The 27,041-nt window shown below is 36.2% G+C and overlaps 1 protein-coding gene across 10 annotated transcripts in view; it reads right to left on the minus strand.

Annotated features, from left to right (window-relative positions):
* LINGO2 (leucine rich repeat and Ig domain containing 2) overlaps positions 1-27,041 on the minus strand; it is a 1,123,953-nt gene that overhangs the window by 713,848 nt on the left and 383,064 nt on the right. For 3 of the 10 annotated variants that reach the window (XM_072841605.1, XM_072841604.1, XM_072841606.1), the window contains one exon: positions 12,718-12,778. The exons of the other annotated variants lie outside the window; for them this stretch is intronic. The gene's annotated coding sequence lies outside the window, so the exon portion shown is untranslated. The remainder of the gene's footprint in view (positions 1-12,717; positions 12,779-27,041) is intronic. 10 annotated transcript variants of the gene reach the window in all.

A 27,041-nucleotide genomic window follows, 5' to 3' on the forward strand; every position in this document is an offset into this window, starting at 1 on the left:
TGCAGATGAAGGAAACAGGCAGAGTAAAGCCAAGATTCTACTTTCCCCTCAGGGAATCCTAAACCAAACAGCAGTAGGAAGAGAAACATTCAGCCTAGAAGACTGGAAGGAAAGAGGAAACCACCATGAGAACACATTATCTTTTGGTTCCCATTGCAGAGGACTTTGAAGTCTTTCTGGTTGTGTGTGGTGATCTGAAGATGTTCAGAACAGATCTGAACATGTGTTGCCGGCCTGGTTCTTTCCTTATTGTATCACTTTCCCAGTTGGAAAAGCAATGATGTATAGGGAGAAAAACAAGTTTGGAGTTCATAATATTTGTGCTAACTGGTCACATAGTCTTGGGGAGGTCAACCTCTTTGAGCCTCATTTCCTCATCTTTTATGTGGGGGGAATAATTTTCACCTCATATAGTTCTTGTTTTAATTTAAATAAGACAATGTATATCAAGTTTAATTATAGTGTTTGGCACATAATTGCCGGGAGGCAGTCTCCCACGGAGATTTGAGCTCCTCCAGTCTTGTTGAGCCAGAATCTTAAGGTCATGACCATTCTTTCACCCAGAAGTGAAAAAAATGTACTGCAGTAATGCCTCATGCAATCCAGCAATATAATCACTCTTCATCAGGACAAAGAAGTTGGCTCACTGCTTGCTATGGAAGTGGTTTCCCACATATTCTCAGCATACCCTTGCATAAGGGACTTTGTACTTTGTGTTTCCTCTGTCTGAGTGGATCTCCATTGAATCTACAGATCAATATGAAGAGAACTGACATCCTATGAATAGTGTCTATTACTCCATCAACGTGGGTTCTTTCAATTTCTCTCAGCAATATTATATAGTTTTCATTGAACAAATATTGCCTATTTTTCAGATTTATCCTTAAGTGTTTCATACATTTGATACTATTGTGAAAGGTAATTATTTTAACTTAAATTTTAAAGCTTCATAATTAGTGTATTTTTTTAATGGTGGGTACCCTAAGCTCAGGATTGTTTTCTTTTAGGAAATTCTCCATTGTATATGCAGGTTCCACCTGGCCTCCATGAGGTTTGGGACTTGGGGAGCCAGTGTATCTTTGATGATACTCTTTGTCATGAATAATAAAGTCCTTTGTCTGACTCAGGAGTCTCCTTTCTTTGCTCAGTATCCATGGAAATTATTAGCTGTCCTCCATACCATCAAGCTTATTTAAGTAGCATAAAACTTACGTTATAATTTATATTCAAGAAAAGATAATCATTAAATAGTATTGCTTTTCTTCATCTGGGCTAATTAACACACATTGGAGCAATTAGCAAAAGTCAGACATACTTCATATCATCCCACAATGAGCCATAAGAGAAATACTGTTAAATTTATTTAAAAAATAATAATATTGAGCTCAGGTTTAAAAAACCTGAAAGTTTTATGTAAGTATTGAGCTCATGGTGGAATTAGGAAGTAGACTAGCAGAGTAACAAATGCGGGTAGAATGGCACCTTGAATAACTTTTCTTGGTAATTTGGCCAAAGCCAGCTATGTCCCTTCTCCTAGAGATCAAGCACAGTTAATTTCCACTCAAGTGGAATAGCCAGAGTAAGATAACTCTGTTGTTATTCAGAAACCTGCAGGTAGATGGCAAGGGATGTGCTACAAACACAACATTTGATACTCCATGTGATCATTCATGCCACAGCTTAAAGAGAAATACACACATAAGCACACCATTTGTGCTATATTCTTCATGTTCATAAATAACAGAAGAAATTTAGTATAAAGACTTTTCTGTGAAGTACTCTGGATAGTATATCCAGGTTGTTTCTCAAACCCCCTAGGAAATAGTCAGAAGTAAGCAATTTAAAACTCTCTTCTCCATATTTACCAAGTTAAGCATAAGAGATTCACGAGGCTAACAGTAAGTTTGGAAACGTTTTAGACTGGTCCCTAATTCCACACGGTTTCCATTCCTCCTCATCTTAGTGAGATACCAGGGGTTGTTTGGATTTATAAAGAAAAGAGTGAGGATTTGGGAGCATGACAGCCTAATTTTGCATTCTGGTTCTCCCATTTTCTGTTTCTGTGCCTGGGGCAAGTTATTTAACCTCTAGGTGCCTCATTTTACTTATATATAAAATGGAGATGATACTACTCCCTGGGAAAGGTCACTGTGTCTGGCATACAGTAAGTACCCAGTGAATGGGGCACATCATTAACACTTTCAGGCCACAAAGTACATTAGTAGAAAAGACAGACTGTCATCTGGAGACTCTTGATATTTCACAGTATAATCAGCTGGAAAGCTTTCTTGTCCCATGGCTCAAAAGAAGATTAGTCACACAGAACCCCAGGTGAACAATTTGGGAGGGTTTTTGGGAAGCCTTACAGGTCTAAACTTGCACTGTAAGAGTGACCCCAGGAGAAATAACTCCAGGGAACAAGGTGAGCTTGATCTGGAGCTGCAGTATTGCTTAGCACCTCAGGGCTTCCCTAAAATCTTCCTTTGACTTAAAATAGGACAGTTTCCTTTTTTTTCATCTTCAGAGGAAGGTATTCCATTCATTCAGCTCTTGCCTCCTTATTGAGAAAAGGACATTGATATGACAAGGTTATAAAATGTGAAGGCATAATCAGAGAGGAAAATCAAATACTTTTTCCAGAGCCAGTCCTCAAAGAAGATGACGTCCTAAATCAGCAGTTAATATCTTACATGGCAATTAAGCCTAAACTGCTTACAACTCCAAGAATATGCTGCAATATACCTGAGTACTGTGAGGCCATAGGGGAAGCTTTTAATTTCTGTGTTGCTATTCTTATTCAATTAACCCTAACCAGGAAAGTGAATCAGGGGTCAGGAATGGGAATAGGATAAAAAACACAGGAAGGAGAATATCTTACAGGTTAGGACATGCTTTTGAATCAGAGAAAACAAGGATCAAATCCTGTCTGTCTTACTGCTGGGTAATTTGGCAAGTAACTTAGCCTGTCTGTGCATATACATAGGCAAATAAGAAAAAGAACATTTCGTGGGATGTCATCTGAGTTAAAAATAACGTGTAAAAAGCACCCAGCACTTAATATTTAGAACAAGGGAAATTAGTAGTATTTGAAAGTAAAATGGAAGAGAAAAAATTCTGCATTCCAATAATTTCTTCACGCAAATAGTTTGCACAAATTTTGATTCCCTACCCCAAATGTATTAAATGAAAACAGAAATGTACAGACACATACACACAGGCACACACACTTTATATTTTAATAAAATGTCCTCTAATAAAGCTAGGTGTCTATATTTCCTTTCAGAGTATTTCTCAACTGTTCTAATACATATGGGGAAAGAAAAGGAACAAATATTTAGTATGTACTGTGTATCACTTTACTGAATATTTTACTAGGTCCTTCTTTCATTTAATTCTCACATTCTTCCAACAGGGGACTACTGTTCCCATTTAAAAATGAAGAAATTGTTCATCTAAACATCTTGCCACAAGGTACCTGGTAAGTATTAGAGATTAGGCTAGAACACAAATATGCCTGGTGCTAAAACTGAAACTTTTATATGAAGAAATCATTCCAAAGCTGAGATAGCATGGTGTTTCCCAAACTTCCATGATGAGAAGAATCCTTGGAGGAATCTGTTAGAAATATAAATTCTGGAGCCTCATTCAAATCCAAATCTACATGACAGGACCCTAGGGAAGCTCCATGTTTAATGATTGCTATCATCTGCAAAGTTTGAGAACATTATTACAGAAACATGGAGATTAGTGTTCTAAGCCTTTTATCTGTTTATTTTTAATATACAATTGTTTTAGTACAGAATTATTGTGATACAGATTCGGCAGCATTAAATCTATACTAATGGCAAGTATGAAAAATTAATTCTCAGTTTTCAAGAAAAGTGGAGATATGTCATTAGAAATAGTGACATATTATTAGAAATAGCCCCAGACACTGAGGGGGACACTTGACGGGATGAGCACTGGGTGTTATTCTGTATGTTGGTAAATTGAACACTAATAAAAAATTAATTTATTAAAAAATAATAAATAAAAAAAGAAAAAAAAAGAAATAGCCCCAGAATTTCAATAACAAAATTAATACTGTAAAATATTTAAGGCAAATCATATAGTCATGTCAAATTGACTTTTATACTCTTCAGTAGGATAAATTACAGAATGTTAAGATGTTTTAAATGTTAAAATTATTAGAACTGATAAATGAATTCAATAAAGTCACAGGATACAAAATTATTATACAGAAACCTATTGTATTTCTATACACTAATAATGAAGCAGCAGAAAGAGAAGTTAAGAAAGTAATCTCAAAATTGCCTCAAAGAATAATAAGATACCTAGGAATAAACTTAACCAAAGAGCTGAAAGACCTGTACTCTGAAAACTATAAAACACTGATGAAAGAAATGGAAAATGACATAAACAAATGGATATTCCATGTTCATGAATTAGAACAACAAATATTATTAAAATAGCCACAGTACCCAAAGCAATCTACAGATTTAATGCTATTCGTATAAAATGCCAACAGCATGTTTTACAACACTAGAAAAAATAATGCTAAAATTTGATGAAATCACATCAGACCCTGAATAGCCAAAGCAATCTTGAGAAAGAAGAACAAAGCTGGAGATATCACAATTTCAGATTTTAAGATATACTAGAAAGCTGAAGTATTCAAAACAGTATGGTACTGGCACAAAAAGAGACACAGACATCAAGAAAACAGACTAGAGAGCTCAGAAATAAACCCATGCCCATATGGTCATTTAATCTATGGCAAAGAAGGAAAAATTTATACAATGAGGAAAAGACAGTCTGTTCAATAAATGGTGTTGGAAAAACTGAAAGCTACACATGCAAAGGAATAAAGGGAACCAATTTCTTACCTATAGCAAAATAAACTTGAAATGGATTAAAGACCTAGATGTGAAACCTGAAACCAAAAAACTCCTAGAAGAAAACAGGTAGTAATTTCTGTGACATTGGCCACAGAAACATTTTTCTAGATATGTCTCCTTAGGCAAACAAAAGCAAAAGCAAAAATAAATTACTGGAAAAGCTTTTGCATAGTGAAGGAAAACAGTAACAAAATGAAAAGGCAATCTAACAAATAGAGGAAGATATTTGCAAATGATATATTTAATAAGAGATTAATATCCAAAAAAAAAATAAAGAACTTATACCATTCAACACACACAAATTATTTGATTTAAAAATGGGCAGAATGAGATGTCTTGGTGGCTCAGTGGTTGAGCACCTGCCTTTGGCTCAAGTAATGATCCCAGGGTCCAGGGATTGAGTCCCACATCAGGCTCCCTGCATGGAGCCTGCTTCTCCCTCTGCCTATGTCTCTGCCTCTCTTTCTCTGTTTCTCATGAATAAATAAATAATTTAAAAAAAAAATAAAACAAAAGCAGGCAGAAGACACAAATAGACATTTCTCCAATGACATCCAAATGGCCAACAGACACATGAAAAAATGTTCAACATGACGAATCATCAGGGAAATAAATGCAAATGAAAGCCACAAAGAGATATCATCTTACACCAGGCAAAGTGGCTAGAATCAAAAAGAATTGAAATAACAAGTGTTGGCAAGTGTGTGGAGAAAAAGGAATGCTCACGCATTGCTGGGAAGAATAAAAGGTGATTCATCCACTGTGGAAAACAGTATATAGGTTTCTCAAAAATTTAAAAATAGAAATACTTTATGATCCAGTAATTCCATTACTGGGTATTTACCCAAAGAATACAAAAATGTTAATTTAAAAAGATATATGCACCCTTATGTTCATTGCATCATTATTTATAATAGCCAAGATATGGAAGCAACCAGTATCCAACAATAGATGAACAGAAAAAGATTTGAGACAGATAGATATAGATATAAACACAGACATATATCACATATATGTCATATACATATATAGATATGCACATATATATGTTATGAACAAACCCAGACTCTTAAATACACAGAAAAAATTGGTGGTTGCCAGAGGGGAGGTAGGTAGGGGGATGATTAAAATAAGTAAAGGGAATTAAGAGGTACAAACTTCCAGTTACAAAATAAATAAGTCATGGAGGTGAAAAATACAGCATAGGGAATACAGTCAGTAAGATGGTAATAATTTTTTTTTGGTGACAACTGATGACTATACTTGTGTTGAGCACTGAGTAGTATATAAAGTTGCCTAAAAAAACTCACACAAGAAGAAATAGATAATCTGAATAGATCTATACCTATTAAATATAAAATACATTAAAGTTTTTTTAAATCTACAAGTAAAGAAAATTATTAATTAGGAAACACAATAGAAAAAAAAAAGGAAACACAATAGAATGGTACAAAGCCTGTGGAATCAGAAGACACAAACTGAATCCAATCTTTTCTGTTTACTAGCTCTGTTGCCTTGAGTAAATCACTTAACTTCTCTGGATCTTAGTGGCTCCATCTAAATAATATTTGAAATAACTTTTTCCTTGCAGACTTAATATATGGATAAAAAGAAATAAAATATGACAAATGGTTTATAAATGATCTCCTATACGGAGTTTTAAAATTGAATGGCTTTTATAATCATGATGTCAGAAGTTAGCTCCTCCTTCTTTGACATGTCTAAACCCACGAACGTTTTCTGGTTCCCTGCCAAGCCTGAGAAAAGGGGGAAAGACAAGAAGGCAAAAATGATGCTATTTACTGAAGATGCTATCATGGCCTCTGGGTGTTAAACTAAAATCTCTCCTTTTGTATTACCAGCTACTTAGAAAGCATTTAAGATCTACAAATCCTCTTCAATAGGGGAAAATAGAGGACATCATCATAATGTTCCTACATATCTCTCCTATATGCCTGCAATAAAGGTCTATTGCTCTCAGCTATTTCTGATCATTTACACTGGTGGAGGTAATAACAACCTCATAGACCTTGACAATCATATTCTAAATCAGTACTTTTTAGAATGGCTTGGAAATGTCTTAATACTCAGGAGCATAAAGGGCAAGTTTAATTCTGATGCAGTCTTAATAAGAATGAGAGTGAGAACTACCATAGCAATAATTATAATATTGTGTATAATAAGTATAACTTTTCAAGGATATAACTCATTTGGAATTGTGATGTGAACCTGAAATCACTTTACTCTTTGTGTAACTGGAACATCAAACACTATTTTGCAAAACATTTTCGGCATGTCCTAACAGGTATGAGCCGCCATCTCTAAAGCTGTTTGTGGTTTCTAAAAATGAGCTGACATGAGTTGTCAAAAGGACTTGGTTCAAATTCTAGCTCTTAGTGTACTGGGGAAATTACCTAAATGATCTGAACTTTAGTTTTCTCAAAAAAAAAAAAAAAAAAAAAAAAAAGAGGTAGGCTTAACTATCCCATAGATGAGTTAAGGTATCTGTAAACCATAAACTGATCTATCAATTGTAGCTAACTATAATAATATGGTCATTAATAGGGTATGAGTCTGACGACAGTGATACGATTAAAGGTGACTTTAGCTTTAACAGTTTATATAAAGCCTCTATAAGACCTATAAATGCCAACCATGTTCCTGAGAAAGTATTAGGAATTTCTAGCCATCATGGATATATACACTTAAATCCTAGTTCATTCTTTTCACTAATTGAAATCAAACCTAGCATAGCACTTGTGACTTGGACTTTATAGCATGCCCTTGATCCTTCTCAGAGTTCCATTTCTTTGAATTCCACTTTTATAATTTCTCCTGGATTTTCCTCAGGGCTCTAGCTCTTTGAGCTCCTATAATTTTACAGATATGGAAGGAGACTTTTGTATCATGAAGCACACTAGCTATAGAGCTACAATCATATAATGTAGAACACATCAATTTTATATTCAAATTGTGATTTGCCACTTACTCAGGTTTGGTAACTTGACCCCTCTAAAGTATCTGTTTCTCAATATGTAAAGTGCAGTGTTTTAAAAAACTAGATGAAGGAATATAAAGCTAAATATATAGTTCTTTAAATATTTGTCAGTTTACTCATTGAAAGCCTCTGTTCTCCAAGAAGCTACTCTCCAATTAGCCCATTTGATGGGCTATTTATCTAAATAGATAATTCTGGTAACATTCAGGTTTGCTCCAACAACTAGCTCAATCAGCTAAGCTAGGACCTCAAACTTGCCCTCTCATGGAGAGGAGGGCTGCATCCCACACAACAGTGGCAACTCTCTCAGAGCATTACAGGCTACAAGCTCCTAAGAGTTACAAACTTTTCAGGTATATGGACTTTCCCAACCAACTGCTAAATAATCTGTCATCCAAACCCAAGCTTTTTGTACCCAACTTGACTTTTTGCCTTGGGGTCCAGATAACAATGCTCACATGCTTGCCCTATAAAGCAGAAGAGCCACCAAAGGCGAAGCTTCCTCCAGAGAGTAAATCGATTGTAGCTCTAGCAACTTCACCTAGGTCCTAAGGGTTCTCTATGAAAGGAGGAGAGAATGTGGGTACATGTGCCTCTTCCTACTGACCCTGGTTTACAAATTTCCCTCATACAGACCATTACTTAACCAATACAAAGTGGCATTGTAGAATCTGTCCTTACCCACCTTAGTCTGCAATTGCCATCCACCTCCTAAAGCAACATTACAGGACAAGTTTTATATAGTACATACTCTCGTGTTGATACCCTGGCTCCCTGCATTTCTTTTTTTTTTTTTTTTTTTTTTTTTTTGGCTCCCTGCATTTCTCCTCTGCTTTTCACTCTTCACCATCTGAATGGTTTCAGAAAATTAGAGTATATCTTACAGTGGCAAACCACCCTTTCTGTAAGCCTCTGTTTTCCTATAATTTAGTGCTGTATTTATGTGCTACCCCAGAAAATATGGTCACCAAGGAGTGACGGTATCATTAACTTTAATAATGCTTCCTTACTGGCTCCATTCACTACCTGCTAATATAGTGATATTCCAAGGAACTCTTAAATGACTTATGTTTCTGATAACCCAAAAATCAAGACAGCCTCAAACTTCAGAAATATTTTCTTTTCCTTCCCTCATTTTTGCCTCCTTTACAGAGCTTTTTCTTTTTGCGTAATTTCCATGAGTACCATGGAACAACCTTGCATGTATGTCAGGATGTCAGAGCTCTAGCAATTTTTAGTGTGTTGTTTTAGAAGGACTCTTTTTTTTTTCTTTTTTCCTTGCTGCTTTTTTATTCTGCCCCCCCATCGCCCCGCCCCGCCGCGCCTTTCAGTTCCTGTTAGTGACCCAGTAATTGTTTTCCTGGCTTACTAGTCAAGTGTGAAGTGCTCTGATAGCATGTCAACAAAATGTCAAATACTGGAGGAGAGACTCTCTGAGTGTTATTGTGATTGATTGCTTATTTGAATCTTTCTGCTCCCAGCTGCTCCTTGGATGTTGTATCAGGAAGATGGAAACTGTAGCTAAAGCTGTCCTCTGTAACTTTATAGAAGAGGTGGAGGACAAGCAGGGCCCCTGGGTAGATCACTGAAGGGATATTGTTTACAAAATATCCAAGGCTTATAGGACAGACAGGCAAAGTGAGCTGATGAAAACTGCCCAGAGCCAGGAGGCTCAAGAGACACTGACTGAAAGAGTTCTGGCTGTTTTTTGGTGGCCCTGCCTGGATCTCACAGTGGAAAGTATTACTGCTTCTTCTATAATCTGAATTATTAAAGACATAGGAGAAAAATTGCAAGGGAGAAAACATAGAGTCGGGTTCTAATCTAAGAACTGTTATTCTATTAAATCTAATAAATATCATCATCTGATGGGGAACAGGGCTAGCTGGGGTCAAAGCACAGTTGATATCCCACAAAAGACCCCTGCCCAGGGTGGGATAACTGTGACATTACTCAGGAAGTTTCTAATTGTCTTAATGTTAATATCTTGCTAAAGTGAAGAGCAATCTTTAACTTGAAAATGGCAAGGCGTCCAGTATGTTGTAGGTCCTTGGTAGCAAATGAAAATCCTTTTGAAATCTCCCTTTTCCTTACCTCCCCCAACTCCCAGGTGTATAATCAGCCACTCCTCACAAGCCCAGGTCAGCAGCTCTTCCTGCCCATGAGTCCTGTCCCTGTGCTTTAATAAAACCACCATTTTGCACCAAAGACGTCTCAAGAATTCTTCCTTGGTTGTCGGCTCTGGACCGCACCCCACCAAACTTACCTATATTCCAAAACTTCATCATCATCTACCACTTTCACTATTTAATTCGAGACATTTATTTAGGGTTTGTCTTGTGCTAGCTTCTACAATGTAGAAAAACAGTGTAAGGTAACCTCAAGGAGCTGACTGTACATAACTAATTCTAATATAATGGTATAAGTGTTCTTGATCAGTAATAAAATTTAAATAGAAACATTTTTGTTTCTGGAAGAAAGAATAGGATTTATGATACAGATAGTGGGCATAAGTAAGGTCAAAACAGATTTTTTTTATTTTTAGCAAAGCAAACATTCACAATAAAAAATTTAAAATGATTATCTTAAAAATTAACCACTATAACACTCCACCTGTGGATGAGTCAAGGGAGGTTCCTAAACAGCTACTCTATTCCAAATCTGTTCAACAAATTATTGAAACTGTTTGGTCTAACTAAGCCATCCCAGACATTAACCATGACTGTAGGCTATTCACAGGTATCTTTCCTCACCTAAGAAAGGGACACAAGATTTTTTATTGAGAGACTCAACTTCAAAAAACTGTAGGTGATCTCTCTTCTAAAAGGCTTATTAATTTTTCTATTTAATGTAGTAAAACTTCATGCAGAAACATTCTTGGGGGGAAAAAAAGATAAATGAGTCCTGGGATGCATTTGGCTTTAACAGGGGGGAAAGAAAATGAAAGAAGAAACAAGTTGGAGACACTTCTCAAGCAAAAGTGTCTCTATTCATAGCAGCAAGTAACACCCAAAACAGATAATAACAATTTCATGATTTGACTGAATAACAGCTCTTGAGCACTAGATACCCTGAGGAAACAGAGGAAAAAGTCAGCATGATTCCTGCCCTTCAGGAGTTTCAAGTTTAACGGGGAAAAAGGGCTCTCACATGAAAACAAAACAAAAATAATAAACCAGATACAGACATTAAAGGCACAAAAGAAAATAAGCATCTTTTTCAGAATTATATAAATTCCACTGCTGGTAGTCCAAAGAAGATAATATTATCATAGCTTAATCTGTTCAAACAAAAAGGCATCTTTCTGTGACAATCTTAAGAAAAATAACTTCTTAGACTGGTATTCTTAAATGAGTAAGGGCAAATACAAAGTAAAGTTAAGAGGATGAATTCTTCCAGTTAAAAATAACGGAAGAGTTTTCCTTCTCTTTTTCTTTGAGCATTTACTTTAGAAAACTTTCTAAGTACTTTGAACTATGTATAAATTGTTTTGAAGCTAGATAGGCCCTTTGTCAGCTTTACAACCCAGAAACATTCTTCTCAAAACCTGAGAGCTATCTTTCTGAATTGTAAACATCAAGGGACTTTGCACCACTCTCTCTGCTTCTGTAGGAGGGTAGGAGCCCGACTGTGCCCTAGTCTAAGTCATAAAAGTACCTGCTGTCATAAACAAATGAAAAAATTTCCTCCCTCTGGATAAACCCAATTAGCTAACACAGATGATCATCCCAATTACCAGGTATAAAGATAGGATGAACTCTGTATGGCAAATGATGCTGTTAACTCCTCTTCCTGTAATGAGTTGTACCTGCTTGACCACAGAAAATGGAAAATGGTGGGCTTTCTTTCTGTCTTTGCAATCTCTTAGCAGATGGCTTGTGATGCACACCACATTTTGCCTTAATGCTTCTTCCATGATAAAATTGTTTTCTTTCTCTACTCTCCACCTGGTGGAGAGCATTCCCAAGTTGGCAAAATATATTTTTTTAAATTTTATTTCCCAAATATGTCAGTGAATGGCATTGCTGCTTTCTGAAATCTAGCACGAGAACTGAGAAAACCAAACAAATTAAATTTCCTAAACTGGGGTAGACAAAAACACAAATATTTTTTAATGCCCTTCAATATTTATTTCTGTTTTAATTGTCCTGTTTATAATTATACTCTATTATGATTTTAATGCCATGGGAATGCATTTGCAAAGATAGCTAAATTCAAAAAAAAAACAAAAACAAATAAAGAAGGAAAGAAAGAGAAAAGGAGGGAGGGAGTAAAGAAGGAAGGAAGGAATGTTTTTTGGAAATCAAAGAGCTAAGTTCTTTTTTTTTTAAGATTTTATTTATTTATTCATGAGACACACAGAGAGAGAGAGAGAGAGAGAGAGGCAGAGACACAGGCAGAGGGAGAAGCAGGCTCCATGCAGGGAGCCCGATGTGGGACTGGATCCCTGGGCTCTGGGATCAGGCCCTGGGCTGAAGGTGGCGCTAAACCACTGAGCCACCCAGACTGCCCCAAAGAGCTAAATTCTAATTCCAAATTTCACCTGGTTTGTAACTGCCAATAAGTCACAGTGTATCTATCTTTAAAGAGAAGATAATATTATCTACTTTGCAGTTTATTTTGTTGTGTAAATATCACAGGGCAGTCTCTCCCAAAGCTCCTCCATATACCTCATCCCAATCACAGCCTTCTCCTTCAAAAATAACAATTATGACAACTTGTATAGTAAATACTTCCTCAAAGTCCTTTCTGGTCTTTTATCACCCAAGTGATCCTCAGACACGTAGTTGAATCTTGTCTGATTAAAGAAATCCTACATACCTTTTAGGCTTCTTTTCATGTATAGTTTTCCCTTCCACTTCTTTCTTTTTCTTCCAAGTTTCTGTTGAAGATCAAAGGCTATTTAAGCTACAGGTTTTCTCACATTCCAGATTTTTTTCTTCTATTTTAATACTATAAACCCTGTAACATGTTCTTATGTCCACTGTATTTCCTGCTTGATCAAACTCAGGTTTAATTTGCATGAAGTCTTTGACAAGACTGTAAATGGTGTCATGTTCTTTCATCAGGATTTTCTCTCCTGTTTCGTGATGCTAGCACCCAAGGATGCTAATGGCTGCTGATGCTCATTGCAAATCCATTTATTCAGTGGAGGCACAAAATAGTGATTTTGAATTCTTTCATTTTGTTTTCATTTATTAACTGAAATTATTTCATAAAGAGACATTTTCTTATAAGGGAAACTATCTTTTATTTGGCTACCCGAATTTATAGGAGTATTGGAAGGGGAAAATAAGTGCTTGTTGCTTTCTTGTTGTTAGTTGACAAGATAATGAATCACTTTCCTATGATCCTGGAAAGGTAACTAACTGGTTACCTTTTTAATATCATTCTGCACTTAGCAATTTCTACATATTTTATAGGTTTCAGTACACTGAAATTGTTATCTTAAAACTCGAGTTGTTCCATCTTTAAGCAGTAGGAGCATCTTGAAGCTAGTCTCTGAGTCTTTTTGACATTATTTTTAGAGGCGCTGATATATTCTTTGCTATCTACTAAGGTAGAATGTTCCAGACTTAGCTTGTACATTTTCTTCCCCAGACCCAACACTGACCATTCCCCAAGAGGCACTGGTTTCTTTGAGTGGAAAACAGCATTTCGAGACTATAAAACTGAGCACCAAGGATGCTAAGGGCTAGGGGTTATCATTATCTATATGCTTGTTCAGTACACAAACTGAGAAATACGCACACACACACAACATATACATTTTCACATATACACATGCATACATGTTTAACTTTTAAATATAACTCATCTCATGAGTTTATTCTTATATTTCCTATTCAAATATAGTACTACATGGTTTCACTGAACTTTTTCTATCTTATACCTGTATCCTTTTCTATACTGACAATCTTGATTTCCACAAGCACACAATATGATAGAATTGGAATATCTCATAATTTTTCATTTACCTTATCCAATGCTATAAACATAATATATACAGTAATAGTCTCAGAAAAATCATACACATATAATAATTTTTGCCCACAATGAGAATGCTTTCAAGGACATAGGGATAGAATTAGAGTATTCTACAGCTTTTCATTTGTTTTATTCCATATTACGTGAACAGTAGTATAACAATATTATCATCACCAATTATAATTCTTTTTTTTAAAGATTTTATTGGGCAGCCTGGGTGGCTCAGTGGTTTAGTGCTGCCTTCAGCCCAGGGTGTGATCCTGGAGACCGAGGATCGAGTCCCACATCAGGCTCCCTGCGTGGAGCCTGCTTCTCCCTCTGCCTCTCTCTCTGTGTCTCTCATGAATAAATAAAATCTTTAAAAAATAAAAAATAAAAAATAAAAGATTTTACTTATTTATTAATGAAAGACACAGAGAGAGAGGGAGAGAGCACGGCAGAGACACAGGCAGTGTTGTTTTTCAGCAGTGTTACACACAGTGGCTTGCTTTCTGAAATTTCTTAGCTGTTCTCTCTGACTTTTATCAAAACTATTTTTTTTCCCTTTAACTCTGCTGTTTCTGTCAAGTTTTGCATTGATTCCACACCCAGTGATGTCTCTGCAATGTGGACACTGTTGGAGAAGAGTGCTCTGGCTGTACAATTCTGAGAGTTCACTAGGTCTAAGTCATTCTAGTCCCTCCAGACCTTCTTCTTGTGCCACTTGGACTCATTGGTGATTGGAGTGGGTAAAATCCCATCTCTTGTTAGCAGCTATACTCACATTGGTCCACTGTCCCTTCCCAGTTAATACCTCCTGCTCTCTGGAGGTTCTTCTATTATAGGTTCCCTGTCTTCCCACTGTTTTTCTCTACTTCTTGCTGCACAAATGCTGATGCCATGTGCATCTTGTAGCTACTGGTGTTTTACCCTCCCCTGTTTGTACTCCACTGTAAAAATCAGCCATATTTTTTTTGCTTTTGATATCTGTACCAAAAACAGAGTAACCCTCTGTCATTTTATATGGGGGTTTGGAATAATACAAATGTATGCTTCCACTGTCATCCTGTCTTTCCAGAAGTTCACACTGTGGAACTTAGTATACTCTAGGCTTTCATTATGTGTTGAGTTAGATTTAACTGAATAACAAAGTGAATGACAAGTTAGGAAAATTCTCTGTAAGCCTTAAGTCATTATCAATATATACTGACATAAGTTATAACAAACATTATTTATGTAAATACTCTTACGTTGATATGTAGCATGGCATAAAAGAAAATAGGATATGGAGGGGAGAGATAGGAGTGTGATTGTTATTCCTTAGCATAAATTTTACATGAAAAAATTGGTAGATGTTCATCGAAGTCACTGTTGGTCAGATCAAAAGACAGAATCTGCTATCAGCTTCACCCTCCTTTACTCTGGTTTTGTATATTCAAAATCATCATAGCTTAATGGAAAAGTAAAAGACATTGATTTAGACTGAGACAGGAATCACCTAACTATATGTGTTCTCATTAGCCAAGTGCTCAAGGCCATTTGCTATCAACCTGATGTTATCACTGTTACAAACTGCCTACTGGTCTCATCTTAAAAGGAAACACTGTCTGAGGCTTACTTCTTCTTTAATGCTTATATTAAAAGTTCCTCCTATATTCCTGTGGTCAGTTTATATAGGTCTGGAGAAAGATCCCACTAATGAGCACCAGTTCATTAAAAGATCAAACTCATAAATTAAAACCAATGAGAATGAATATAAAACCGAAAAACTATATTTTGGTAGAAATAACCCACGTTAAAAGAAATGCTGCTAAAAACTCTTTCAACATTGATCCATCTTTCTAGCATTTAGTATTATAGATAGTATATCTGATGCTGGTCTGGCTATCTCTTTCTGTGGTTGAGATCCTCCTCCTTCTCTTTTCTCCACTTCCTTCCCTCCCTCCCTTCCTCCCATTCCTTTCTTCCTTTTTTCCTTCTTTTGTGAGGGCAGATAACATGTAGGTCAAAAGCATTAGATTTGGAACCAGATATTTAGTGTCCCACTAATCAAAAAGCCACTTAAAACATGTAGGGCCCATGGGAATTTACTTGAGTTCTCTAATTCTTAATTTTCTCATCAATACAATGGAAATAAAACTGTACCTAATACTCAGAAGGTGGTAAAATTCCATGATATGACATATTTAAATGTATTAGTAGCAAGCATTTAACAAAGGTTACCTATTACAATGCTTTATTATTACTACTAGTTTTTTAAAATTTTTATTTAAATTCCATTTAGTTAATATACAGTGTAATATTAGTTTTGGGTGTACAATTTAGTGATCCAGCACTTCTATACAAAACCGGTGCTCATCGCAGCAAGTGCACTCCTTGATCCTCATCCTCTATTTCACTCATCCCCTCACCACCCGCCCCCACCCCCAACCATCAATTTGTTCTCTGTAAAGTCTGTTTCTTGGTTTGCTCCTCTCTCTGCCTTTCTTTTATCTCCTTTGCTCTTTTGTTTTGTTTCTTAAATTCCACATGTGAGTGAGATTATACAGTATTTATCTTTTTCTGATTCACTTATTTCCCTTAGCATTATGCTCTCTAGCTCCACTCATGTCATTGCAAATGACAAAATTACCATTTGTTTTGATCTTTATAATTCCAAATTTCTCTTTGATATATCTAAATATAGATCTTTTAGTAACCATGAACAGTTTGGCAAAACCTTTCATTTATACATATCATAGCACTTACACATATTATTGGCATAGTATTTTTATTTCTTTGTAGTTATGAAAGAAATGAATACTCCAGGCAAGAAGGCAGTATATCTGCTTGTTAACTATTGCAACTTACACTTAGCATAGTGCCCTGCAGACCCTCAATGAATATTTGAATTAACAGCTTATGTTCTCAAATGTCTAGATATGAGGAAAGAGATGCCTTCCATAACAAATTGAAAATCACTTTATCTCATCTGTAAATTAACAAGTTGGCAGCTAGTTTATACAACTTGCCTTGTATGGTTGGTTATTATCGGTAAGCAAACTTGCTTTGGTACCCTCTTTGAGTAATTGATAAAATCTAGCTCCTCATCCAGGAAAATTCAGTTAGATTTCAGTCTCAGGTAATGTTCTGAAAAAAAATCATGCAGCGGATGGTACTGCCTGAGCAGTTCTCTGACTTTCTTTCCTCTGACATCTTTACTATTAGCTGTGCCCCTTTAGAAAATCAGTCTTTTCAGGCAAGAAACTCTGCAGCTATGCACTGTAGACCAGTTCCATATACGTAACATCAGCAGCACTTTTGGATGCTTCTGAGCACACATGAATAAGCAGTAAAATGAGACCCCAGCTCAGCAATTCTTCAGTAAATGAATGGGAAACCATGCTCTAGGCAGTTATTGATATTACTAAATGGCCCTTGAAAATTGCCCATCGGAGCTGAAAGCATACCCTATTCCTTCTATGCCTTACATTTTCTTTAACTCTCCTTTTTGGACTATCTGTTCCCTTGCTTAGGAATGATAGGCTTTGTAAGCAAGGCAGCAGCCCTCTGGATACACACCTCCAGATGATACTCCAGAAAAATGTTAACTTCAAAACTGTATCCCATGGAGGCAAATCGTCAAAAAGGAGTTCTGAGGCACAGATAGTTAAGTCATATGTTTAAGATGGCACTGCTATCAATTTATCGGGTGAATTCAGATCTTTTTAATTCAAGTCACCCACAATGGCATGTCACTGAAATGGAGCTGAGGTTCGAGCCTCTTGATTCTAAACTCCTTCCATAATATCGCGTTGCCTTTGGAGAAGAATGACAAGCCATCAAAAAAATAATAAATAGAAACAGAAAACTCAGTTATGTTAGACGTAAAGCAACAAAACTGACTGACGGGCAGAGACATGGTGTTTGAAGAATAGTTACTTAAATAGGGTGAAGGATACTGTGTACTGTTTACATAGGAAAAGAGGAATCTGTGATGATGATGTTGATGATGATGATGATGATGATGATGATGATGATTTTGCTACTAATGTGCTGAAACTTTAAGATTACCCCTATTTAATGGTGGACTGTATATGAATAATTTCTTCCAAATCCCATTGCTGGAAGTCTGCATCTCCAAGCTTTTAGGTTTATCTATTATTCATGCTGCTTGTTTGCACAATATTACTGATTATTCACCGTTTGGCTAAATAGTAACATGATATTTCATTGGCGATGAAAACCTCTGGCAAATGCTTGAAGTACAAAATTAGATTGTGGAGAGGATTACATAAAGGGCAATTCAATTGGGGAGAAGGTTGAATACGAAGAATTAAACAAAAAGACCTTTTTGTTAAGTGTAGGTATTTCTCAATCACCAAGAATCCCGTGGAACTCAGGCTGCAAAATTATTTTAAAGGGAATTTGGTTTACTTCGAAAATTATAAAATGATAGATAAACAAGTAACAGATACTTTTGTAAACATACATGAGTTTAAACTTTTAGATAGGTTGAAATAAATTTTGTGTGGCCTGAATGTCATTTTCAGTTCAGTTATTCCCATTTATTTATTTATCTCTTACTTTTTGTAAAGGCAAAACTTAAAACATTTTTTAAGTACCTGGGAGCTTGATCTTTCTATTGTTATCTTGATAACAGAATATGAGCTCTATAGCAAAAACATCTTATTCTCATAAAGTTTTTCTATACCACATAATATACACATCAAAACTAGGCTGGAGGGGCACCTGGATGGCTCGGTCTGTTAAGCATCTGCTTTTGGCTCAGGTCAGATCCTGGAGTCCTGGGTTCAAGCCCCATAGTGGACTCCCTGCTGAATGGGGAGCCAATATCTTCCTCGGCTCTTCACCCTGCTCATGCATGCTCTCTCTCTCTCAAATAAATAAAAACAGTATTTAAAAAAATAAAAAAATAAAATAAATTAGGCTGGAACCAGTTTGGATAACTCTTCCCTTCCTAAAACAGTTCTGAATAATAAAAAAGTAAGTGAGGGTAGTGGGGGAGAGTTCCTCCTAAAATGAAAATATATGTTTTGTATTTGCTATGAGTTAAAATTTTTTGGTCAATGCCGAGATATACTCCACAAAAATCTTATGCTCAGCTGAAGAGCAAAAATTAGGATTCTTTTACATATATATCTGTGTCTATACATATGCATACATATATGCATATATGTTATAGAGAAACAAGATTGGTATATTTTGTTTTATAACTGATACCATTGATGTGTATGTTTTAAAAGACAAATCTGTCAACTCTGAACTAAAATAATGCAGAGCACTTAAATTTGTCTGGCACTAGAGGTCACTAAAACAAGATTACAGATGGAATGACTGCACTTCTGCTAAATCTACAAAGATCAAGCGTAGTTAATCTGCAACCAATCAAGAGGCAGTAATAAAGAATCAAAGGGAACTCTATTTTTAGGAATAGCTAAATTATAACACAAAGCATTGCAAAATTAAAAGGTAAAATAGGGAATGAATTAACAGAACTGTAGGTTTTCAAATAAAATAAATAAAAAGGAAAATTAATGTTTTCCTCTATGCATAACAGCCATGTACAGTCATTCCAAATGAAGCCATTGGACCTTACCCTTTGTTACTTATGTGTTTTGCATTTCAAGATCATGTAGGAGCAAAGTGTTAAATAAGAACATTATTCATGAACTCTTTTTTAGGACACCTGGCAATACACACGTTAAGTAAGTAAAAGAAGAGAGAGAAGAGGAGAAGGGTAAAGGAAGGGAGAGAAGAGAAGAGTGGTGGGGAGAGTGACTAGTGAGGTGTGTGCAGATACTTCTGCTGCTGATGCCATCAAAGTGAGCACAGGTGATGAGACAGAGTGATGAGCTGTGCCTTGCAAAGATCAGCTTTGTTTGGCAGCCACTGCCTACTGACCCAATTTTAGATTCTCTGTTTCTTAGCATAGGAGACTTCTTGTGTCTTGGGTTGGTTAAATCCATCTGTTTTCTAAAGGCTTTCTCTTGTGGCTCCCTAGCACCATCACTTGATTTGGGGAAAGCAGGTCCCTTTAAATGAGAGTTATTTCCGTTTGGAATATCACTGCTATGGGTACCAGATTTCTTGCAGCTCTAACGATGGTGGAAACATCTACATTTAGTTTCTGGATGATTATAACATGATTTTAGGATAGGTTCCTAAAAGGCACATTAGCCTCTTTAAGTACCAGCCAAGACATAGATCCTTAATCACTTATATTCTAGGTGCCATGGGAAAGGACACAAACCTCTTTTGGCTCAAATACCCTGAGTATTAGCTAACTGGACTATGTGGTCTCAAATACTATAAGTCTAATGTTTAGTGAGTTAATGAGTCCTGCTTGAGAAAAGAATTGCATGACTGAGTTCTGCTAAGAGCTATTAAAGAAATAATTCTTGTGGAATTTTCATGACTGATAACAACTGACATATCTCAATTCATTCTCCATGCAAAGATATTGACTGTTCTCAAATTTGACATTTTTAATATTTAATATATTTGGGAAAGAATTTTTTTGAAAACATAACTGGTTATGCCATTAGAGCCTTATTAGTGATATCTTTAAAGAGCAAAATGAAAAAGACTCAAACATCACAGATCTCCTATTTTTCTTCAAAATCCAGAAGAATACTTGAAATGCTCAAGGATGGGGATCAGCAATCACCATGTCACCAGGTACCTGCCTCTCAGTGAGCACTCAGAGTGCAGATGTTTGATGTAGCCACCAAATAAAGAGTCAGCATGTTTATTAATAACTTAAAGATGATTATGCTTAGGGGATTCTGAAAAAGTCAGTTTATGATGTCTTCATTAGAAGTCAAAATCTAACCCACGAATGAGCTCCTGTCTTTATGGGGAAGAAGTGAGCTTATGTTGGGAAAATAGTTAAGTGACTACCATATGGGGAGAGAGGAGAGAATGCAATGCAAAAGAGGTTATCATGATATCTTTTTTCTTCTTTCTGCCTCTTACACTCTATGTGGTAGTCTATAAATCCAACTAACAAAATGTTATTTTAAAGAGATTTTGAATTAAAACAATTGACACTAAACATTAACATCTAGAAACTGTCACTTGACAGCCCTATAGAATAATTGAAAAAACAAACAACTAAATAATAGGTAAACATTCCAAAAGGCTGAAAGGATGGTTATTCAAATTCAATATTCAAAGGTTACTAAATTAACTAGCAGCTAATCCTTCCATAGAATATTTATATCTTCTCAAAGAGAAAAATATATAAAGAGATATTTTAAGCAGGTGAGTCTGTGGAAACTTTCCTTTCGTGCATTCTCCCTTCCTCTAGTCACTCCACAAGAATTGTTATGGTCTCACTGTGTGCCAGGCACCATATTAGGCTCAGAAAATGCAATGAGATAAACAAACACTGCCCTGCTTTCACAGAGGTTACTGTAAACAAGAGAAGACTGTCCATCAAGTAAATAAGCAATAATAATGAAATGAGATTCATGCCAGGACAGAGGTGTCCTGTCCCTTTTTGGTCCATTTATCATATAGAAGTCCATAAATATATGTTGGATTACACAAGTAAGCAATTGGGACTGAATGAAAACATTCATCATTGGAGAAGAAAGGGAGGCACAGTTTAAATACTTTTTTCTAATGATGGTCTCTTTATTAGGCCAAGGATCATGTCCCTTGGTGAAGATTATGAAGAGTACATAGGCAGGGCCCTATCACCAATCTCCATTCACAGGAAAACTAAAATCTCTACTCCATTTTGTGAGCTGTTGAAAGATGGAGTGAGACCTCACATGAAGACAAAAGAGAGATGAGATGAGATGAGATCAAATATGGGAAAAACAAATGTTACTCAGCCCAAGTTATATAGAAGTGAGCTAGTTTTGCCCATAAATTCTCCAAAAATATATATTTTGATCTCATTATTTCAAAAGGATGAAGTCAGAGGCAAAATGTGCCCTACTTTGGGAAAAGAGGTATGAAGGCACATGTATAGTATGATCTCCCATGAAGATTCTATTGTTGTTGTTATAGGACAGAGAATAGAGAGGGAAAATCTCATGAAATGCCATAGAGATTTGTTGGAAATATGTGATCTATCAGGAGCTGAGCTGCTTTCAGTAAGTGTTGTCTATAACTGTGCTTGCTCTGATAAGCTGACAAAACGAGTGACTTCCACATTTAGGACAGTTCATAAATTCAAGGTATTGAATCCATTTTTATTTTATTTTAAAATCCTGATTTATCTCTTTCTGACAGCACATCCCACAGTTCCTTTTGGCTTCTTGCTACATTAGAGAGCAATCATGAATGTCAAGTTTTGATGGGCACCATGAGGACCCTTCTCTATCGTCCACAGTCCATGTGGGTCTTCCTGATATGATTGATTGTGGCAGAGAGGCATTCTTCATATAAAGATTAATTGCTTCAGCAATTATTCATTACTGAATGGTTGTCTGTGATTCCACATTTTTGACTCTTACTTAAGCAAGCAGTTCCAATGTTAGATTAATTTATTTTCTCCTCTCTCTCTTTAACTACTGTATATTCATTTTATTTTTATCTTTAACATTTAAATAAAATGCTTCCTTTTGCCAATCTAGGTAAGACTTGAGCAAGGCTTTCAAAAGTCATAAAGAACAGGATGGACTAAAGAATTGATGTGAATTTTCTCTCCCCAATAACTAAGAAAAAAAAATATGTATGGCAAGGCTAGGAATCCATGTGGTCAAGGCAAAAAGGGAAACATTGTATGGTTTGTTGTCACCTCTCTTTTTAATGCGGACGCATATAACTACTATAAATGAGTCAACACTGTAAGGTTATTTTCCAAATTTAATTCTCTCAAAGTCCACTGAGTTGGACTAGATCCTGATGAAATGCAAGAAGTTAAGAGAAACTAAGAGAACTGCATACAAACTATTTTCAGCACATTTTAAAATGCCAGAGCATGAGCACAGGGACAATCTTACTTTTGAAAGTAAAAAGCAAGTTTTTACTTAAGATTGCTCTTGATGAAATACCCTAGGACCAATCTTAAAATTTTTCGACTTGTTTTACAAAAACAAAACAAAAGTATCTCCATGTTCTCTGGATAATTTTTCTTTTTTACTTTTTTTCTTTTTTTAGGGGGGGGAGAGAGAGAGTGCATGTGCACCAACAGGGGAAGGGACGGAGGGAGGAGAGAGAATCTTAAGCAGGTTTTACGCCCAGCACAGGTTCAATATGGGGCTCAATCTCAGGACCCCAAGATCATGGGCTGAGCCAAAATCAATAATCTGATGTTTAACCAACTGAGCCACCCAGGCAGCAAGATAAATAACTTTTTAGTAGCTAGAAAAGGAATTTTTAATTTACCATTTTCATAAGGAAGCGCCTGGAGCTAGAAGAAGCATCTATGGAGAATACAGAATGGAGAGTGGTCACATTTAAAGGGATTGTATAAAGACTGGATTCAGAAGTTATTAAATATTTTGCATCTGAACAATCCATAGCTGTGCATGGAAGAGAAAAAAAAAGTTTATTTCAGTTAAGATCACACAGAAGAAAAGACAAAACAGGAACCATAAAACCCAGATCTATTCTCAAACCACTAAATACTTGACTACACTATCTTTAAAATATGCTTGTACTTTAAAACTTGCAAATGGTTGCCAATGCATCTGTTGTATAATGTTATGTAGTGTACAAAACTAAATAAATTAGTTTTACCAGGACGTAGGCAGAGGAATCTCTAGCTATATTTCATCAGTTTAGGAAAAAAAATATGTATAATATTTTAAGTGTGAAAATGAGTCCAAAGCATGGCATTATTGACTATCATATATTCCCATGATAGATAAGTATTTTTATTTGGGGGAACTTTTCACATAATTTAGATAGTTGGTTCATCCCAAATTCCCTCTCTCACCTGGTTTTGTACAGCAGGACAACAATTGATCTTTGCTCATTGCTGTTCTATCTTGACACAGTTCAAAATGCAGAACATCTGAGGCTACTGATGAGTGATGAGTCCACATATTGCAAAACCATGCATTTTCCCCTGAGTACTTTTCATCATATTTTAAAATAAGAATCACTTCATCTGAAAGGATGGCTTACCAAGCATTTAACTTGCAGAGATGAAATGAATGTATAAAACAGAGAACCCTCCATTGTGCCACCACATTCAGAGTTAAACACCTGGGAAAGTCACTTGTGTGAGCCTTAGGGCGCATTTCCCAACTACCAATGCAGACCACAGGTTCTCCTGATTGCTTTCCTTAAATTTCATAGGAAGATGTTTCTAATGTGCACATTGTTTTCACCCTCCAAAAGATGCCTCCAGCACTGCAAATCCAGCTAGCACTTGGATGCAAATAGCACTTTAACCTAAAACAGATTCACAGCATGGAAACATTGTACGATTTTACCTTTAACTCTCTTTCTCTCTGATGCACTAGTTACATAGAAAATTAAGGCAAAACATGTTTTCATTACCCTTTTTCTTCTCTGTCTTTTAACACAGCTAATCTCATACTTGTAACTTCTACTGATTCTTTTGTTCTATACACATAGCTTGATTCAGATGGAACATCAGGACAAAGTGACTTAAATGATGTGTAGTTTTTTTATGAAAAAATAAACTTGGATTTTTAAAAAAAGACACATTTGTTCAGTGTCATGATCTGACTATTACATTTAGCAATCAACAGCAGGGTGCAAAAAAAAAAAAAGAAAAAAAAGAAAAAAACTACATTAAAACCCTTTGTTGCAATGCTTTACACTTTCCACAGAAAGAAACTAAAATAACCTGTTATACAGTTAGTCACAAATACAGTCCTCCAGTTTTTGCCCATACACATGAGTATTGTCTAAAACATGTCTTCTCTGTAGCAGGTAGGCCCTGCCGCCACTGTGTTTGGCTCAGTTAAAAAACCCGTTGTAACCTGTAGCTTCCCTGTCACTTCTCTGGCTCTCTTCTCCTGGTAAACTTTGTTCCTGACAGTAATTAAAACCCTCTGTCACTGTTATAGCTGCTGCTGCTGCTGGAACCGCCATAGCAACCTTGGCTTCATGGTTTGGTAAAGCACTGGCCTCTACCACACCTATGGTGGGGTCAGAATTTCTGCCTCCAGAATTTCCTCCTTTCATGGGTCCAAAATTTGAGGATTGATTGTTGTAACTTCCAAAATCATTATAGCTTCCTTCACCTCTAACATTGCTTCCATCATTACCAAATCTGTTATAGCCATCCCCACTGCCACCATATCTACCACTACCTTGACTGCCACCAAAGCCATTTCACCCACTAAAGTTCCCTCCATGACCAAAGTTGTCATTCCCACCAAAACCACCTCCACAACCACCACCAGTTTCCAGAACCACTTTGACCTCTCTGGCTGGATGAAGCACTAGCCATCTCTTGCTTAGATAGGGCTTTCCTTACTTCACAGTTGTGGCCATTCACAGTACGGGATTTTTGAATGTATCTTGTCTACAGAGTCATGGTCAGCAAATGTAACAAAAGCAAAACCTCTCCTCTGCCATCACCTCCATCAGTCATGATCTTAATCACATCTGTTTTCCCATACTGCTCAAAATAATCTATTAGATGATGTTCTTCAGTGTCTTCTTTCATGCCACCAACCAAAATTTTTTTCACAGTTAAGTGGGCATCAAGATCTTTTAGAATCTTCCCTTGAGACAGCCCCCTTTGGTTCCACAACTCTTCCATCTACCTTGTGTGGCCTTGCATTCATGGTTGCATCCACCTCCTCCACGATGGCTTATGTGACAAACCCAAAACCTCAGGAGCATTTGGTGTTTAGGTCTCTCTTTACCACACAGCTGTAAGCATTCTTCATTCCTCAAAACGGCTCTTCAGACTTTCATCAGTTGTTTCAAATCTCAAGCCTCTGAGGAAGAGCTTCTGCAGCTGTTCTGGGATCTTTGGGACACTGACTTAGACATAATGGCAGTGGGAGGGGAGAGTTTAATGATGCTTACTACATGGTGTCCATGGGCAAAAAGGAAAACTTGGATATTTTGATAAAAGTGCTCATTATAAATTAAAAGTGTGAGATATTGTTTCAAGGGCTAATGTTGCCATTGAAATTAAGGGATTCAGTAGCCACCCCGTACTCTTCTATGTTCAAATCCAAAATACGATGTAATGGCACTTTAAATTCAATATTTTATGCACTTTAATCAACATTTAAAATAGCAGGTCATTTTGTGAGTGGAAATATTTGTGTTGTTCCAATGGGCAGCTTAGAGATCATGAAATAAAGTTTATAGGAAAGTGAACCTTGAATCCATTTTATGAATAAATATCTAGCACTTGGGATTTTTAGCATTATGTGCCTATTCCTTAAGAGCTTCTTAAAGTAGTGCTAGAATTTTCAAATATGACCTTGGTATTATTTTGAGGCTATAATGGTGGTAGTTTGGTTGTTGCTTCCTTAAAGTCTCAAAAAAATCAGTGGTAATTAACAGCACCAAATATATTTTTGAAAATCTAATTTGTAAGGTAGTTACAAATTAGATTACATTTGAATGTGTGTGTGTCTGTGTGTGTGTGTGTGTGTGTGTGTGTGTGTGTGGAGAGAGAGAGAGAGAGAGAGAGAGAGAGAGAGAGAGATTGAGAGAAAAAAGAGAATCTAGGATGGCTAATCTAGAAATGTCCTTAGAAGGTTTTTATTTAAACCCTATCATTTATACATGAGGATACTGAGACTCAGAGAGAGGTCTGACCTTCCCCTATGTAATGGAGTTAGGAACAAAGCTGAGACTAGAGCTCCATTTCTCCTGATCTCTATTCCATTACAGTCTGCACTAAGAAGGGCCAGAACTAGAAGTGCTCTGATGGAGGTTGGATGACCAGAAGCTGGACTCTTGTAGGCTCTGTAGAATGGATTCCTACCCAGGGTAGAAGGTTAGACTAGATATTATCCAAGGTATGTGTTCCAGTTCCAAGATTTTACTTATCAACTTTTGGAAATAAATTGTGATGAAGAGGGATAAGGAGATGAAGAACTCTGTAAAGGTAGCATGCTGAAATTTCTGAAGCTCTATTCAAATAATGGCAAAAAATGTATTAATTTTCTAACTTTTCTTTTGGTAATGTCTCCCACTTGAGAAAAACAGGCCATCAACCTTTCCTATACTTCAATATCTCTCATAATTACATATGTTATTAAACAACTGAT

This window comes from Canis lupus, chromosome 10, assembly GCF_048164855.1.
Source record: "Canis lupus baileyi chromosome 10, mCanLup2.hap1, whole genome shotgun sequence".
Lineage (NCBI taxonomy): Eukaryota > Metazoa > Chordata > Mammalia > Carnivora > Canidae > Canis > Canis lupus.